The sequence below is a fragment of the Podarcis pityusensis genome (assembly GCF_964106645.2).
Source record: "Podarcis pityusensis genome assembly, chromosome: 5".
NCBI lineage: Eukaryota > Metazoa > Chordata > Lepidosauria > Squamata > Lacertidae > Podarcis > Podarcis pityusensis.
In genome coordinates, this window is record NC_138032.1 from 59,816,005 (window position 1) to 59,836,201 (window position 20,197).

Genomic DNA, 20,197 nt, shown 5'->3' on the forward strand with positions numbered 1-20,197 from the left:
GCAAGAACAATGCACACATATAGGGGATATTACAGTGAGGCCCAGTGGGGCCATTAGACTTCTTTAAGGAGTCTTGCAGCCATTTCATCCAATGACTTCCTTTTCAGCTGTTAATAACTTGACTGAGAAATACACTCTGCGTGAAGTTTGGCGTGCAGGCTCTCCTTGAAGCACATTTATACTTTATAAGAATGAATTCTATTTTACTTCTGACTTGAAAAGGGCATGGAGTATGGTGTTGAATGGCTAAGTGTCTATGGGGAACAAAATCAGCCCTAACCTCTTCTCACTTGGATGTAGAAAGGCACTGATGTGGAAGGAATCGGCCCAATATAGGGATCCCTAGTCAGAACTGGGGAATTTGAGCTGACACCTCCTGCATGAGCAGAGAAGAGGGATAACTCACGCCCCCCACTCTCTAGGACCCAGCAGCAGAGGGCAGAGTTGCAGCAAGTGATGGCACCTCATCCCTGCCAGCCTTTACCCTGAACAACGTTTAGCCCTTACTAAAGCCAAGCTTTGTGCCTGTAGGCCAAAAAATGGGGAGGGTGATTTTGTGTCCAGAACCTGTTGAGTGAACAGGGGTTAGTAGGATGCTGTAGCAGTTTGTGGGGTGGCACTGCTCACCTGATTTCCCATACCTGTGGTTGCTGTGGTGTACCAGGAGGTTGAGAGGGAAGTGGTGGTGAAGTCAGTGATGCACAAATGCACTGATGGAGCCAACATGATGCTCCAGCTGCTGCATTTGTATCGCAATAGCCTTGCCACTGCCTCACCCCTCCTGCTTGCCCTGTCAGAATGGCGCAACTGTGAATGGCTGCATGTATTTCTTTATGAAGAACAACCACCTATTTCAAGGATCCCTCCAAATCTGAAGGGCTATCTACTACAAAACTGGTTTAAAGATAAAGAGCCTTAAGAAAGAAGAACAGGGAACTCTGGGGACCGGGGGTGTGCAGGGGAATCTCCTACAACTCTCAGAAAGCTTAACAAACTAAAGTTCCCAGAATCCTTTGGGGGAAGCCATGGCTGTCCAAAGTGATATTATAGTGGCTTAAATGAATGGTGTCAATGTAGCCTAAGATGGAGGAGGCCCAGGTTTAGATACTTGTTCAGCCATGAAATTTAGTGGGCGGCCTTGGCCCAGTCATTATCTGCAGAGGGAAAACCATGCATGGCGCCTTTAGCTCCATGGGATCTAATTATACCATAATATATAAAATAGTAGTCGGTCTAGTGTACAGTGGTACCTCTGGTTACGTAGTTAAGTCATTCCGGAGGTCCGTACTTAACCTGAAACTGTTCTTAACCTGAAGCACCACTTTAGCTAATGGGGCCTCCCACTGCTGCCGCGCTGCCGCCACACGATTTCTGTTCTCATCCTGAAGCAAAGTTCTTAACCCGAGGTACTATTTCTGGGTTAGTGGAGTCTGTAACCTGAAGCGTATGTAACCCGAGGTACCACTGTATAGGATTAAACTGGAAAATGGGGGCAGAGTGCCTGTGCATTTAATTATTCTTTTTTTGCTTGGTGTGACTGGGTGTTTTGCATCCATTACCCACTCTGACCCTTCAAGACACATTTTAGAAAGTTGCAACATTAAATTCTGCCAGAGGTACAACTTCCTCATGGATGGGTGGACTGTAAAGTATTATCAGAACTGGACATCCTCTTTGTATTGCCACAAACTGGGTGAACAGTGAATTACGGAAACTCAAGTTTGTTGTTATGCAGCTGTCAGTCTCTAATTAAATGAAATATTTGGAACTACTGAAAAAGTTGCCCATGTCAGTGACAGATGCTAGGCATTATTTAACAGAACTGAGGAATATGCGATCATTGCTAAAGCTGTCACACTTTATATATATCTCGTAAAATAATTGTGCAGCCTCAAAGGGCTTGGTTAACACTTAACACAACAAATTTCTAGGTCACAATATAAAACATGACATTAATTTACTGCTACTGAACTTCATAATGCCTGAACACAAAGCAGTGTTGCCTATTGGGTGGTAGCGGGAAGGGATTTATTACTGTCATTGTGAGTTAGAATTTCAGGTTTTAATTTCAAAGACGCTTCCTTGCTTTCAGATGGGAAAGACAGGAGACATTTGTTAGATTGCTTTGCAATACCACCTTTGGCTTTTGCAAAGAGAAAAATGACAGACATCAGAAGTAGCTTTGCATTAAGGTAAGGCAAGGAATAATTTCAGCTAATGGATGATTACATTCCATTTACATATATTTTTCCTCCAATTATTTTGTGCACAAAAATCATTGCCCTGCTAAATGATGTGAAGCCTTTTCTACAGTGAAGCGCTAACAATTTGCCTGGCTCATGTGTGTAATTAGTTTAATTAGCACTGTAATTTTAATGGGAGTAACAATGTCTACTGTGTGTGCTTTCTTCCTTGCCGGACACAGCTGAAAGCTGTATTTCTCATTTCAGCAGATTCTTTAAGTGTTGTAGCAATTACATTTTATTTGTGTGAAATCTGAATAGAACAAAAGCGTTCTACCTTGTTCGTAATGCTCAGGTTTGTTCCTTTCAGATTAATTATACATGCTCACTTATCTGTATTTAGGGAAAGAGATAAAGTGCTGTGAATATCCACCATCATAGGCACAGCAGTAACTTTTTAAGACATGTTGCTCAAGAAGGAGAACTCCTTAAACATGCATTAAGGCACATCAGAATTTGTCTGCTGCAACATCACCTTAAAGCATGTGATGATCATCTGCCCTGCAGCAGATAAATGGAAATGTGCTTATTTAGTATTAAACATTCTGGTTCTTGTGATGTGACTTGCTGCAAGAAAGCTTTATGCTACAATACTTCAGAATGTTCCTCCAGGATTTTTTTGGTAACTTTTTCTTATTGCTAATACAGCTAACCCTTTTAGAAGTAATCTTTTGTCTTTCTGACGTAAGGAGTCCCAAAATGGGCTGGGAAGATGGTCAGAACTAATCCAAAGCATTTTGCTGCTCAAGTTGAAGTACAAAATGGAGCCTCCCCTCATTCCATACACTAAAGCCAACTCAACTGGAAGCTTAATTTTACCACACCTGAAGGCAGCACCTCTGTTCTTCAGTATTTCATTGCTGCTGCCCAAGCCCCAGCATCGGCCACCAGAGGCAGCTGTCTCACTCTGCCTGTTGGTATGGGTGATACAGATACAACTATAGATACTTATCACACCTGCTGCCTTTCGTATTGATAGGGTGGTGGGGATGGTCCATGATTTCCCTAGCCAATGGGCTTAAATTGCAGCAAAACAGTCCTGTTCCTGGGACCATATTTCCACGTGCCACTATAGTAACAGCTATGGACCATAAATGCGTTCCCAACTCAGGAGTGACACAAATGTGCAGAAAAAAACAAGTCATTTGGCAACTGGGGAAAAAGCACTGCAGCAGTTGTGCAAATAGCAGAGCAGGCGGGAGCTGTGCTAGGCATAGCTGTAAACATACAGATTGAAAATAAGGGACCAGCAGCCTCAAAAATAAGGGATCAGCAGCCAAAATAAGGGATTTTCCGGGCACAGGTATGTTTAACTTCTGAGCCCCTTTGAGCCAAAGGCAGAAAGCCCAGCCAGCAGCCAAACAAAGCCTCAAGGAAAATCACCGTCACCTCTCCGCTGGGAAGCGCTGAGCAAAGGTGAGTCCCCAGGCAACGCAGCTGATTTGATCAGCACAAGGCATGCAAGCTCCACCCCCGAGTCGTTCTTAGACTTCTTATTGGGTGAGCAATGCAGCCAAGCAACACAGCTGGAGCCTCCCTCCTCCCTGGCCAGCAGGGAGGGAGGGAGAGGAGCTGCTTCCTTTGAAACCCGGGAAATTTAAGGGACATCATCAATAAGGGACAGCAGCGGGACATGGCACTGGGATAAGGGACGCTTGAGAGCTATGGTGCTAGGCTATGTGTGCTGAACCATCTCATGCCAAAGTGCCTACTGGAGAGATCCCTACATTCTGACCTTTGCTTTGTACAGGGGAAAACACCAAGCAATAGCATAGACTACATCATTGCTCCAGCGATGACGGGTCTCACAGGCAAAGCTTATACTTGCAAGTTTCTAATGCATCCATGAAGGCCCAAATCCTGGCACAGGTCATATGCGCACCATACTTCTGGAGTACATTTCACATACTTGGCTCCCGCCCCCCCCGGCCAAAGAATCCTGAGAGTTCCTGGAAGCTACACAGAGCTACATTTCCCAGCACCAACAACAATCCACAGTTCCCAGGATTCTTGGGGGAGGCGATGCATTTTGAATTTGCATTGTATGTGTTTTAAATGTATGGTGCAAATGTCTTCCTCCCTGCCGGAGCACACACATTCATTTCCTTGTCCTTGCCGTGTTGTGTGAATGGCATTAGGTAGGGTTTTCTGCAACTCAGAAAGTCTTGCATACCTTGTTAATCAGATATTGGTTGAACTAATTATATTTGTGTACAAAAGAGAGAGGCCAGCCTTTCCCGCTCCAAAGAGAAGAAACTAGTATTTGTAAACTGCACAATAAAATGTACATGCCAGCGTCCTTATTCAGACACTATCAACTCCTTCTACCATACAGCAAAATCCAAAATAAGGCATTACTTGAATAGATACAGAGAACTGAAATGCGCGCACACTTTAGGCTACTTTTATTTTCACGGCATCCAAAGAATCCGCAAGATAGCACAGCTGATCTCCTTCATTAGGACCTAAAGACCATTTCATTTTGCAAGGTTAAATCTGACCTGCAGGTATTTGTTGTAAATAAAATAGCCGCCTTGTTGTTTTGTTTATGTCTTGGCTGCGATAAAAGTCATATTGTGCTTAATGTTACACTCCTGTTGAGTGGAGAGATAATGGTATCAATTCAGAGACTGCAGAAATGGAAGATTTTATTTCTGGAATCACTGACATTAATAGCTGTTTTATGTTGCGTACAAACAAATTGAATCATAGCTTTGTGAAGATAGTGTTATGTTCCCCTGGCCCATGCCGATTCCTACATGCTGTGCTGAAGAACACTTCTGATGCAGTAACAACTGAATATATTTGGGTTTGTTCCCCAGAAGGTTGGACGCAAACCAACAGATTCAAACTGCAAGACAAATGATTTGGAATAAATATTGCGAAGAACCCCTTTGATGGAACAGTGGAACAGAAGACTTCTGAAGGTGGTACATTCTCCATCGTTACAAGTTTTTAAGCAGAAACTGAATGATGACCTACAGGGATGTTGTGGTAGTAGTTTTCTTGTCCGGGGGGGCGGGGGGGGGCAGTTGCCAGCTGAATTTTGAGGTTGCTTCAATGATTCTCTATAATTATAATGGATTGCTTTTTAAATGGAAACCGGCCAGGTTTTATCTAGTAAGGGAGTAAAACGGGTATCTGTTCATTTCACAAAGTGGCTTGAGTCAATGGAGTAAAAATAAGGATGCACCAATCAATCTATTTCTAGTCTGTGTCACTTTTACTTGTGTACTTACAGGTCTGATTTGTCCTGTTTCTATATTAATTTGCATTTTTTTAAAAATCGGTGTGAAAATTCAAGTTAAAAATTCAAGTTAAGCCAGCCTTGTAAATAAGTTTGCAGAAGATACTAGCCTGAAAATGTGTTTACTAGGTTGGGCGGGAGAGAGTGCCACCTCACTTGCAGCAACCAACTGCATTTCTATGCAGGGCATGGAGCCAGGGGTAACCAAGTTCCATTTCACACATTAAGTCCTGAAGGTGCAAAGAATGGACTTAGCCATCATCCCTAAGTAAAATGGATGCAGTGTAGCATCACAGTGGCAGGCTATGCTTTGACCTTTTGAGCATTCATTAAATTGTCTACAGGGAGCCCCTGCACTTATGCAAAGGATATAGATGTTCCAGTGGATGGGTCAAGTACACATTACTGCTTACTTCACACACACATACACTCCAACACAGTTTTACCCTTAATGAATTTTTAAAAGGGCTTTGGTTTGAAAAAAATGTGAAGGAGTTGGGTGAAACTCAACTGTTCTAGCTTAAACAGTTTACGGAGCACAGGTGAAAATGGACTTGGAAAAAAAAGTATAGTGGTACTTCGGTCTATGAACAGTCCTGTTAATGAACTCCGCAAAACCGAAAGTAGGTGATCTGGCTTGCGAACGTTGCCTCGAAAACCGAATGGTGGAAGGGCACCGGTGGTGGGAGGCCTCAGTAGGGAAAGCGCGCCTTGGGTTGAGAACACTTTGGTTTAAGAACGGACCTCCGGAACGGGTTAAGTTTGTAAACCGAGGTACCACTGTAGTAGCTACCTTTTGAATATACAAAAACTGTGATATCTACTCATGTCCAGAACAGGTAGAATGGTGGCTTTAATACTCAGTTTATTATGTGCACAGCAACTACAAATCCCTACTTCCATTTGCATGCCTCCCAGTCATCTTCTTCTGCTTGTGGATAACCTTAATTACTTCGCTTCATTTCTCTTGCTTTCTAAAAACGTTACAGAACTTCACAGTTAGCACTGCTACTGCCATGGCATTCACTGTTCCATGTCAGTTTGGATGATGTTTTCCTGTCAGTACCTGACTGCTTCTTCATCTTGAGGAACTGGAGGCATGATGAGGAGCGTCTTGTTCAGCGATGTGATATCCTCCTTGGCACCTCCAGTTCCCTGACAGCAATGCCTACCGAACACCTGACATCATGCCAGACTGACGCGGTCCCAACAAGGCATGACAGCAGGCGGCAGGACAACTGTTCCTCTTGACGATAAGTAAAAATCTGGGTTCACTTTGAAGTTTCAATTGCCCACAATTCTTCTCTTCCATGTTTTCTTGCTGATCCCCACCATTACACTGAACAAGAACAGAACATCTGCAATGGAAGGGCCTGATGGACAATTTATGGGTCCAACAAATCACTATACAGGAGAGACAATATTATGGAAATATGCAGGAGACACCAAGAAAACCCAAACTCTCTTTTTTGTGCAATATTATTTCTTAGATTCCCCACCCCCTGCTAAGTAAGTAATATTTTACTTTGTAGATGATCGTACCTGTTTGATATATCAGTTGCACTGGTGCAGTCATGCTAAATGTGACACTAAGTGGGCTAGTTTTTTTACAGCAGGGTTTCATAATCCAGTGGATATTGCACAGGCATGCTCAAAACACACACTGTGGTTACGGCCAATTTCAATATGAAAGCAGCTACGTGGGATATTCTGTATGGGGAAGCAGTTTCAATGCACCTGAACATCATGTTTAAATAAGGTCTGGGATGTGAATGACTGAGGACTGTATAAAACATTATTATTGAGATGGGATTCCTGAGAAGAGATGTGGGTGCTGGAACTACAAGGATGTGTTGATAAAAGTGCCTTCACTTGGGAATGTTGGCAGGCATTTCTTGGTATAGAACTAGTCCCATAGTGACATTTTTTCACTGGAGTCTCATCCATGGAAGGCTGTGGGAACAATGTTCTCACATAGGGAAAGAATTAATGAGGCCTAATAAAGATAATTTTCTCTGAGGGGGGGAAAACACAATTCTGTTAATTATAGATAGATGGGGGGGGGGACACCACACCAATTGTTTCATTTATTTCTCATAATTTTATTTATTTCATTTATTTCTCAGAAACAAATTCCACTGAATTCTACTCCCAGCTAACCATGAATAGGACTGCAGCCTAAGTCTGTTTTTGTGTTTATCATGCAGCAGCATACCTGTTTACAAGTGTTTATTGGATTAAACAATTAGGAAATATTTATCCCTTTAGTGTTGTTGGTTTTTTTTTTTTTTGCAGGATTAATATGTTTGCTACATAGAGATCATTTTAATCCTATCCCAAGCCCATTAGCAATTATCAGGAAGCTGGTGGATTTTGTTTAACTAGCCCAGCTTAGTTTAGAAACCATGTTTTCCATTCTAAGTCTTATCATTAATAACTCTGTCAAATAAATTAGCACTTAACCCGCTACTCCCCCCCTGGCTAATCCTGAAACATTCAGAGTATGTGACCTTTCGAAACGTACACATGGAACCTATAAGCAGCAACACTGGTACAGCACTTCATTAAATCAGTCTAAAGGGCCTCAGTTTCGTTTTGCACTAATCAGAGTGTGTTGGAGGCAATAAGCCTCTGAGAATACCAGTTGTTGGAAATCACACGTGAGAAAGTACTGCACTCACGTCCTGCTTGAGGGCTTCCCATAGGCATCTGGTTGGTCACTATGAGAACAGGATGCTGGATTAGATGGTCCAATGGCCTGATCCAGTCACTGAAAATCTTGGGAACTATGATTTGTTTAAAAAGCTGGGGATTTTAGTTCTGTGAGGTAAGCACCATTAACTAACTATGGTTCTCAGGTTGTTTCTTTTTGAGGAAGCTATAATTGGTATAAAGTGGTAGAAGAGTGCTTTAAATCTATGGTGTGGCTAGGACCTAATTTTGCTTCCTGCTTGGTCATTGATTAAAGGCTGTTATTTGTTCTGTGATGGCTCATTTATTCATAAATGTAAGGGACTACTTGTGGCTGCGGTGGATGAGTGATGGACGCAAGTTAACCACAAAGACTGCTTGTCATCCCCAAGTATGCATGGCAATTTTTTTTTTAAAAAATCCATCTGTTCCTTCATACCTCGCTCACCTTTAACTGCAGATTCATTTGCAGTGTCTTGAGTGCTGTTTAAAACAACAGCACTACGTGCATGCACACACACACACCTACTACACAAACACACACTTGCCAGGCTAGATATCATGCAAGGCTCTTTGAAAATTTCAGTGGAAATCAATGCACAAACAAGTAGAAAAGGAATATTGAACTAGAGATATCCTAAGGGAACCATTTGTTGTGACTTCACAGGTACTTTAGCAGTCTAGGATGGCATATGTCAACCCCCATGCTTTGTTGGAGCGATGAACACAGGAATATCAGCTACTCTTTGCACATGGCAAGGGTACAAACCAATTTTAATAGCATATCTAGACATTCCTAGAGGATCCTTTTGTTAACAGCATTATATGCTATAAATAATAGATGCATTAACAATAATTTCTGCCCGCCAGGTAAGCCTAAAAGAACTGAAACCCAGCAGAATCATTTACCTGGTGGAAAATAAACTGACAAAATATCAAACAACTTGTGGCTTCTTTTTAAAAACACACACACGCACAAAATTAAACTCATCACCAGCTAGAATTGGTGTATCACAAGCTACTGCTATCCATTTTCAGTTCTTATAGTGGTATATGCCCTTTCTTGACCTTGGAGCATCAGCACGGTAGCCTTGAAGATGGATTCAATTAACAAAAGTGATAGATTCTGACCTTTTGGCGACTGTTGTTCTATCCTTGATTCAACTGTTGTTCTATCCTTGATTTGTTGAATCAATACGAACCAAAAATATAAGCAACCCAACCATTGTAGCTAGAAAAAAACACAAGGAAACAACTCCTGGAAGAACTGTATGTTACCTTTATAGCGTGAACCCATATCATACTGAACCATGTGATTGTATTGTTCTTTGCAGCTCAGCTCCAAGCCAACAGCATTCAAGGCTTTGCCTGTCAAGGTCTACTGTAATACCAGAACAGAGCAACAACTACGGTACTTCCTGCAGACAACGCTTGGAGCCTGGAGGCTGGATAGGTGGCTGTTCACCATTCTGTTCCTTTATTGTTTCAGAATTTGATCTAGCTGCATTCTGTTACTCTGCTAATCCTTAATTCTCTTTTAAGTAGAATAATACCGTATTTTTCGCTCTATAAGACGCAGCAGACCACAAGACGCACCTAGTTTTTGAATGACGAAATCAGGAAAAAAAATATTCTGAATCTCAGAAGCCAGAACAGCAAAAGGGATCGCTGCGCAGTGAAAGCAGCAATCCCTCTTGCTGTTCTGGCTTCTGGGATAGCTGCGCAGCCTGCATTCACTCCATAAGACGCACACACATCCCCCCTTACTTTTTAGAAGGGAAAAAGTGAGTCTTATAGAGCAAAAAATACGGTACTTTTCACCATCAGATAATTCACACCTTTATCTTTGTACAGGACTAATGTGCACAAGCATATTGAGAAAAACACAGCAAAAAATGCAGTTGGTCTAATTATACATAATATAATTGCACTGAGATTCTTTGGTGTTGTGTTTTACAAAAAACCTACAGTGTGCACACATCAATGTATAGAAGGGCTAAATATGTGAGGGGTCATGCTAAGCCCCAAGATTCTCCTTGTATCTGCAGTAGCTTTTTAAAAAAAATAAAAATAAAAATATTCCAGTCTGTTTCTGAGTCCATCTATGCTCCCTCCACTTTGATCTATAATTCAGATTCTGAGCTGTTCTATGTAAAATAAAGCTGTGGTTCCCATTCACCATAATGGGGAATCTAAAAAATGACTATAATTCCTCCCCCCACTTTTGGCCAAAGTGAATGAAAAGAATAGGCACAGGAGGTCCTCCAGAGTAGATTTAAGACTTCTAAATTGCAGACAAATATGTTCAGGGTCTTTTTGAAGGCGAAGTAAAAGGAATTCAATTTCATAATCCCTCAGGAGGAAGAGGGTGGGGCTTTATCTTTTGCTTTTTCTTATCTTACAATAATGAACAGGGGCTCAGTGGTGTGAGTTGTTCCTTGCACATTTATTTATTTAAGCTTTACATTGACCCTTTCCTTCCAGTGCCTGTATGTGTCTTCCAATATGCTTTACAATGTGAGGCTGTCTAGAATGCTGTCTGCAGAGTTCTGAAGATCTCTGATGGGTTTCTTAGTTAAAGCAGAGCTTGTAGGATTTATTTAGCAAATTTAAATGCTGTTGACTGGTTGTTTTTTTAATATAAAAAACCCACATCTGCTGCTGTGCTTTAACCCTCACCCCCAAATCTTCAGTACCTTGTGGGCATCATTTTGGAAAGGTTCTCCAGGGCTCATGGACCTAAATAAAAATGAGATAAATGGAAACAAACAATCAATCATATATTGAAGAAAAGGACAGAAGTTTCTTGGGAGGTGGGAAAGACCCCCAAATCACTCAAATTTGCCTTGTTATTGCCCCCACCCAGAGCTGATGATGCACCCTTAAAATATATGAAAGGACTGAATGTTGAGGCAAACAGCTCATGTACAATGTTCCTTACAAACTTTCAGAAATATTAAAAAATAAATGAAACTATGTAAGAATCCTAATACATGTTCCAGTTAAAACACTGTAATTCGGCGAGTAGAATTTTTGACTCACCCCTAGCTAAGAACATGAATCCTGCGATTACATGGTTTCTGGGTGTGACAGACTGTAAGTGACATTGTAGATTTAATTTGAAGTGCTGGGGAAATTGTGTCATTTATTTAATGTCTGTAAGTGCTGAAGGGCTTCGGGACACTTGTGTATTTTCTCCCTTACTTGCTCCATGGAAACATGAGTGTGGAGCTGGAGCAGGCCTACAAATATTCTACAAAAATGCAGAACTACATATTTTACCTGTTCCCATTCTTGACTTCACTGAGTAATGTGAATAGTGTATATATGTGTGCGCGCACACACACACACACACTTACCACTTGCACACGACCATGTTTGTGCGCTGTGAAATCAATCAATCAATCAATCAATCAATCAATTGGCCTTGTCTCGCCAGGGGCTGCTGCCCAAGCAAGGGAAGGCAGCCTTTGATTGAGGCATGGGGGAAGGAGTTGTCCTATCTCCACCTCCACCATATATCTGCGCCTCCATCTTGACATCAGTTCACCCTTCTTAGCCATCGCCCTTTGTGGCCAGCCACCGCTGCATGCACTGGCTCCTCTAGGGCAGACAGGGAGGCAGGCAGGCTTGGGAAAGGCCAGGCAGCAGCCCCAAGCGATTTCCAGTGTGAGCCTCTCTCTCTCTTCCCCATGCACCCTCACTTATTCACACAGGGCCCCAGAATGTAACTCCCCACTTAAGTGGAGGGACACCTGTATTTCATAAGCCTTCCTGCACAGGGACATTTATCTTTCCACAGATCTCATTCTTTTGTACCCAACGGGGGGGGGGGGGGGGGTCTAATCAATTGAAATGGAGAGGGCGATAACAACAACAACAACAACAACTACATTAATAATAATTTAATTTATATCCCACCCATCTGGCTGGGTTTACCCAGCCACTCTGGGCTGCTTACAATATATATGAAAACATGACAAAACATCAAACATTAAAAAACAAAATATCCTATACAAGAAACAAACAAACAAACAAACAAACAAACAAACCAACCAATAAATCAATAGAAAGCAATAATAACAAACAGTTTACAGTTATACCCAAATTAAAACAACTGCCAACCCCAAGTAAACATTTAACCAACACCAGCCCGACAAAAACAAAACAGAGGAATCAAAGCTAGAAACATTTTAAACATTTTAAACCATTTTAGCCAGTTTTCCCAACCCAAGAGTTGTTCCAGAAATGTCCCTCCGGTATCCCAGGAGCCTTTTAGCTCAGGCATAGGCAAACTTGGCCCTCCAGATATTTTGGGACTACAACCCCCATCATCCTTAGCTAACTGAACCAGTGGTCAGGGATGATGGGAGTTGTAGTCCAAAAACATCTGGAGGGCCGAGTTTGCCTATGCCTGTTTTAGCTGTTCAGGATGAGTCTGGGCCCTGCCTCCTAGACCAGGTGGAAATGGGCCTTGCAGCAGGGGGCAGCCTTCTGTCCAGCACTTAGGCAGCAGCAATGTCCCTCCTGCCTTCCAGGATTGTCAGGGAAGGCCAATGAACAGTGGGGAGGGTTTAGCGGCGCATCCCTTCCAATCATTTCTTCTCTTTCGCAAGCATCCTCATCTGTGCCACCCACTCTATATTTTTGCTTTAAAAAGAATATATGTGATTGGGAATACTGTGTATTCTTTGCAACGCTCTACCCTCATGGGGAGAATGAAGTGGGCAGACTGCAGGAGAAAGACTCTCAGCAGCCTCCAGCTCTGACACTATGTTTTGTTGCCTTTATTGAATTCCATCTCTTGCTATATATTTGTTCGCATGCTTCTGGGCAAAATGAAAAGGTGAGTAATCAAGGCCCCTGGTGATTTTAAAGTGGCTTAAAGCCCTTCCTTAGCCATTCTATCAGAACTTTTGCTTTTGATCACCCGTCCATGCCATGCGCCTATATCTATATTTACACTATGTCTTTATTCAACACCCAATACTGGGAATACCGAACTATCTCCTGGGAAGACTGTTTGGTACACTACTAAATCAGCTTTTCTAAACAACAGCAACTTTTTTAAAAAAAGAGTAATCCCCAAGCCAAGCTGTCTCATAAAAATTGTTAAATCACACATTCGCTTCGTACCTGTGCTATTAAGTTGGTCCTGAAATGAATGCTTGGCTGAACAACAAACACATAAACAGGGGAAATCCAACACAAATGAGTTGAGAAATAAGCCATGTGTTAAACTATCTGCATACCAGTGTCTGTCTCCACACACCCACACCCACACACACCAAGGAGATGTTCAAGATCAGATATTTGTGTGTTCAGACCCAGAGACCTCCCCTCTAAATAAAGACACATTTGACTCAAATTTTAGTTTTGGTTTTTGGCAGAATTTAGCCCACAACTTTACTGATTACAGAAAAGTGAGTGGTTGCACAAGCTCTGGTTCGACTAGCTCCCTACAATCTTGCAGGTAGCGCTGTCCCAGAGCTCTATCATGTCAGCCAAAGGTGAACACCTGAGGTAGCTGAAAAGCCCAGGAACAGACTCTGTTCACTCCCCAGATGCTCCCCTGGACTCAGGCACGGGCACAACCCCCTCACGGGGGTTGACCAAACCAAGTTGAGTCCCTGGATTCCTTTAACATAATACCCTTCACATAGGGATGGCGAGACCATTCTCCCATCCCTATCACCTGAACCAATACCTAGCCGCAACCTTACAAGTTGTGACGAATTGCTATGCGGCAGGCGAAACCCAAATGGCCACAGCCAATCAGCCAAGTGGGGAAATTCCTGCTGTGCCCCTGTCCCAATGACAGACAACACATGACGGCATAGCAAGGTCAATCGCAAAAATACCCTAAATATAGGGAGAGGTGGGCGGGTGTTCCGATGCACGAACTGAAAGAGAAAGCTCTGGGACACGTGCAAGGGATTATACAGGTCCCTTGATCCATTTAAACTGCATTCATTTGCCAGATTACACCCAGCAATGAGGGACCTACTAATCGGGCGTTGTGGCTATCCAATAGACCCACCCACAACCAGGAGGTCAGTCTCCAGGTCTTACCACAGCACGTGCCCTCTTTTAGGGAGGACACAATCTCCAACTTTTTCAGACCAAGGACCCATCTTTCGGGGACCCAATTCTTAATCTTTTACCATATATTTGCATGGTGGTAGTGCTTCTGTTGTAACCCACCTTGGATCAGACTGCAACTCACTAGCGGTTCCTGACCGACCAGCTAAAGACCAGTGTTCAAGAGAACCTAAATAATGGTTTAGATCAGTGGTGGGGAATGTCAGCCCTGGGAGCTCAATAAGTCCTCTACCTGGCCCTTGGGGCTCTTTCCAGGCCACAGACCCCATTGCCCCTGCTCCCTGCTCACCTCAGGTGCAGTTGCCTACATGGAATATTTCCTTGACCTGTGCTAATACCTCTTGCTTTCCTGGATAGAGGATGGAGAGATATGTGGGAGGATGGGTGCATATAATTTTTTTACTCAGCTAGAAAATAAGCCACGGGACAAGGACAAGGGCCACCTACTTTCTCCCTTTGCCTTACCCCAGCACATGCCCTCCTCCAAGCTTCCACATGATGAAATATGGGAAAAAAGGATTCCCCACCCCAGTTCAGATGATTTGCGCTATTGATTCCAAATGGTGGATTAGGTCCTACTAGTTAATGTGACATCTCCTACAATGTGTTTTAGTTAAGTCGTGGAGCATCTGCTTTGTAGGTTCCCAAGTTCAATCCCCAGTATCTCCAGGTAGGATTGGAAATGTTCCCTGTCAGAAACCCTAGGAAACCTTTGCCAGTCTGTGTGGACAATGCTGAGCTAGGAAGACCAATGGTCAGACTTTTGTTTCTAACAAGGGTGGAAACTAGACTTGAGATAGTTAAATCCAAATTTGGATCATTCCCCTGCTGCATATTTATTGCCACTGCCACATGCTAAGACCTGTGGGTTGAGACCCCTGTGCAATCTTCAGAAAACCCTTAAGTTGGCTGTTCTAGCCTGGGACAACTAAGAGAATCCTATATAATAATGCAAACTCATTTTGTTTGTGCTGATCCTAATTTAGCCAAAATTCAGCGTCCACACAGAAGAGGGAAATACCATTGGTGTTGGAGGAATACCAAGGATTGCAGAAGTAAAAACAACAACAAGAAGAACAACCAACTTTGGGTAACCCTAAGGGATGAAAAAAGTTAAAATAAGGGGAAATAGCCCTAAGGGCCAACACTCCCTACAATGCAGACTAAGTGTGCTTAGTTTAAGGAGGACTGAGAAACTATGATGATGGTGGAATGGAAGTTTGGAACTCCCTGTCCCTTGAAATTAAACAATTTCAATATGGATTTTTTTTAATGTCTATTAAAGGCACATTTATTCACTTGGGCTGTTGGGGCATCCTAATTTACGTGCTTATGTGGATGTGTTAACAGCTGCAGTCTTGGTTACTGTAATTTGAAAATTGCTTGGTATTAATGATTTGGTGCATGGTGATTTTATTGTATGGTATTGTATGGTATCTTCAGCTTTTAAAAAAACATATTATACTCCCATGTGGTCTTTGATGAAGGGTGGTGTATAAATGATGTTGATGATTAAACAATAATAAGACATATTTGGCTGACACTCTGAACCAGGCCAATCCAAACTGCAACATGTTTCAGTGCCCACTTTTTGGGGGTCCTAAATTAAAATTTTCATTTTCAGCCTTAACTACTAATCATCCAGATCATTTTCAGAACAAACCTCATGATGGAACCTTTGCTGATATGATTTCAAAAAGTGATCTATTTTTTGTTTTGACAGAAACTCCAGGCTTTTCTGCATAACTTATTAAAGTATAGATTAAAAGTGACATGTTGATTTGCTGCAGACTTTGAGGATTTCTTTTTATACTTTCTGCCTCCAGCATTATACAGTCCACTGAACAAATAGCTTGTATATGAATCCACTTTCCCCCTTCCCTTCTCCCCTTTTTAATCTTGGGACTCAGTGTTTCTCATTCTAATATTATGCATTCCGAATACATCCAACAAAAAGGAAAACAGAATGACTGAACTAATGCCAGCTAGACTTGACACACACTTCACAGGGAAAAAAATAATTCAATGGCTCTAAAACTGGTCATTGAGCTTCCCTGCAATATATTGTTTTGGCACCTTTTTTCTTTAATTAGTTGATACACCTGATAGGGTTTATGTTTTGGCTCAGCCTTCACTTCAGAGCCTCAAAGCTAGACCATTATCCTTTGCATGCTAACATCACTTTCCATTGTAGGAACACAGGAATGCATCTTACACCGAGCTGGACCATTAGTCCATTTCGCTCATGACTGTCCACTCTCCCTGGCAGTGGCTCTCCGGAGTTTCAGACACAGGTCTCTCCCAGCCCAACCTGGAAATACCAGGGACTGAATCTGGGACAGATGCTCCACCAACAGACGCTCTGTTGTGATCTCAGTTGCAGTCACATAGCAGTGAAAGTCAGGGGAAGGGTAGAGAACATGCAGATTATGGCAGAGAACATGCAGAAAGTATCATGTCCTGTCACTGACATGTCCAGTGAAACAAAGATTTTGATAGCAAGTGCTGGTATCTAAGACCTTGGAGAGAGTAGACAAGAATATGTTCCATGAGAAAATAGTTTAACCGTGGGTATCTATATAGAACCCACTCAGGAATCAAATCAGGAATGTGCTCTGACAGATCAGATGAAGGAGGAGATCGTTGTTGGACCTCGGGTGGCAGAGATGGAGGGAGCTGTGGCCCAGCAGGAACATGAGTTGTTGGATTTGACAAATGAACTTGGAAAAAGCCAGATTTGGAGAGATAGAGTCTTGTTTGGTTTGGAGATGGGGGGCTGGATAGATCCCCCTATGCAGGGATGTTTTGACTTTTCAAGTCAGGCGTTGGGTCGGGAGGAGTTTGGAGTGAGGAGGGAGGGGTGAGGAGGTCGATGAAATAAGGTAATGACAGTTAAGGATTTGGAAATATTGGATCTGTCTTTAAACTTTTGTGGTTTATTTTTGTTTTTTTGATTTTGATTTTGATGTGTTATGTGTTTTGTTTTTTGCTTTTTGCTTTTGCTTTTTATTGACTTGTATTGTTTGACTGTGGTTTGTTTTTTCCTTGCTTTTTTCTTTTTTTTTCTTTCTGACTTTTTTGTAATCTTAAAATTCTTAATAAATATCATTTTTTTTAAAAAAGAGAAAATAGTTTAACCTGGCAGAATCCTATGTTCCTAAGTGACCTCAGATTTTCTCGGCAAACCATATCACCCAAATTGCACCCTGTTCTGCACCAGTTCCCAGCACAGGACTCCCAATTGCCTATTCAGATATCCCTTAAAATATCCCTCACACTCCTTTAGTAGATCTGAGCAGCTTCCTCCAATTTGAAGGTCTTATTTCTTCATATGTCAGGATCAGGCCACCTGATCCAGGCATATGATCTCTATTTTTTTACATTGGCATATGCTAGCAATGGAGGACCTTTTGCATACCAAACACATGCTTCTGCGCATGATTACATATTACATATTGCTAGATTACATGTTACATATTGCTAGACACATATTTCCTAAGGCCCTGTTTTGGTTCTCACCATGCATACCCTCCAAGTGTCCCTCTGATCCAGGAACAGTCCTGGAATTACAAAAGTAATCCCAGTTTCTGATTTAATCTTGGAATGTCCCTATTTTGCCTGCCAGCACGGGGAGGAGGATGAACCAGCACTTACCCTGAGTGACAGCAGTGGTGGCAGTAGTAGTTGCAAGGAAGCATCCTGTTGCCTCTCCATGGCCTCTCCATGGCTGCCGCTGCTGGCCAACCTGTCCTGGGCAGCTTGTAGTGGTTGCTGGAGAGAGGGTGAGGAGAGGCTACCACCACTGAGGCCCAGCCCTGTGTGACACGGTGGCTCTGAGGGGCAGGCAGAGGGCAGAGAAGAAAGGAGGAGCAGAGCGAAGGACAAGGAGTCTTGAATTGAAAGAAAAACAAAAACAATACTTTGTGTATCCATGTCTAATCTTGCCCTTTTCTAATATTTATTTATTGATATGTGGTTGTTGTTGTTGTTGTTTTGTAAATCTGAAATTAAATAGGGGTTAAGGGGTTTTCTTGGTATGGTGGAGGATTGGTTTAGTGGTGATGGAAATGCTCTGTGGGGTGGGAAGAAAAAATGGGGGAGGTTGAGGAGGGTGAGTTAGGAGGGGGAGTGAGAAATGTCCCTGTTTTCATCTGTGGAATGTGAATAATGTGACCACAGGACCAAAATGTTTGAACTAGACCCATGCTTGGTTAATAATATTTTAGTCATGACTAACTAGAAAGAGACTCACAAGAATCCAGCTCATTATCTAATTTGTTTGCGTTTTCTGCATGACAACATTGCTCTAATAATAAGGCTTGTGCAACTTGCATGCTGGTCTACATAAAGATTAAGAGTTTCCATACTACAGTCAAACAACCACAACCCTCAATGGTGCTTTAAAATGTTTTTAGTGCTATCCCTCATTATTATTTCTGCATTGATGCTACAATAATAGTCACTTGAGAGGGCTTGATAGATAATCTAATTTAGATTCAGTGCACACCCAAGAATTTTCCATGCTTGTTCTTCTTATTAAAGTGTGAGCCATTTTTTAAAGCACTAGTCATGCATTCAGCCCAATATTTGCTTAGTACCGCTGATATTTGCTTTTCACCCATCTATTTCAACTAAGACAACTATTTTTGTTCCTGTAGTTAAGTCAATAAACATCTGATCATGCCCTTCCATTCTAAACTGATACCAGACATAGTTGGATTTATTATTAACGTTTGTGAATCCAATGAACACTGAAATACCACAGAGAAGAAACCTGGAATTAATATTGCTAATTTTATTAGGCTAAATTGGATCTTTAATTAATGCACAGCTATTATTCTGATTTTTTTTTACCCTTTACCTCCAAGCGTTTAAAGGGCATTTGAAAAGGAAATAAGCTGTAGAAGATGACAGATAGAAGCATAGTCAGAAAAACGGGAATGAATATTTCTTAAGCATTAAAGCTTTCCAGCAAAATTCCTGCTTATATTTATCAGTCTGTTGATAAATTAAGGAAGAGAAGAATTGCCCTGTTCTATTCTAGACATCTTTAGGTAGAGCTAGAAATAGACAAATCTATCAATTTTAGTTTCTAATTTTTCTAGCTATAAATTCAGTTCACCAAATTTCTATATTAGTTTGCATTTTTGTGTGTGAAAGTCATTGTGAAAAGTCATCAGCATTTTTCTACACATTTCTCCTCATAAACACATTTTCATATGCATCTTTGCTTAATATATATACATTTTTGCTAGCAATTTTCTGTAATATTATCTACCTTTATATTAATTTCACCAATATATTCATTTTTGTGCACACATTCCATACTGGAAAACTGCACCTAAAAATTCAGAGAACTGTGAATTTTGAATGCTAGTTTCGTTTCTTCTCACATATCGTTTCAGGAAGTGTGAATTAGGTAGGTTCAATGCAAATTCTGCCCTCCCATCCCTAGACAGCCTCAGATCCCCTCCCCTAAAATGTACCAAAAACTTCAGTTTGGACTCCAAAAATGGATCCCAGAATGGCTACAAGACCTAACTGCATATGCACAGAGGCTTCAGATATACCACAAGATAATGATGCCCATGACCCATTAGTGTAGTAGATGACTCTGCATGTATTGTGATTGAGCCCAGGATGACCAAGAGACACCACAGGTTTGAGTAGACGTTTCCAAACATGCACAGAGGTCTCAAGAGCACCCCAAATTAATCCAATTTGACTATAGGCATGTCAGCATGTTACATTTAATGAGTGGACACTCTGTGCACCTATGTACACAGTAGCTGAGGCATATACTTGTACAGTTCTTCACATATAATGTTCAACAAATGTAGAGTCTGTAGAGCACAACACTTGTAGAAGAGCTATACAAATAATCAAGTGCTGATTTGCATATGTCTGCACTTGT

At 41.8% G+C, this 20,197-nt stretch overlaps 1 long non-coding RNA gene across 1 annotated transcript; it reads left to right on the top strand.

Moving 5' to 3' along the window:
- Positions 1-2,089: 2,089 nt before the first annotated feature.
- On the top strand, positions 2,090-9,728 carry LOC308477332. Its single transcript, XR_013986497.1, has 3 exons — positions 2,090-2,192; positions 5,066-5,170; positions 9,516-9,728. It is a non-coding gene; the product is annotated as an uncharacterized lncRNA (long non-coding RNA).
- The last annotated feature ends 10,469 nt before the right edge of the window (positions 9,729-20,197 follow it).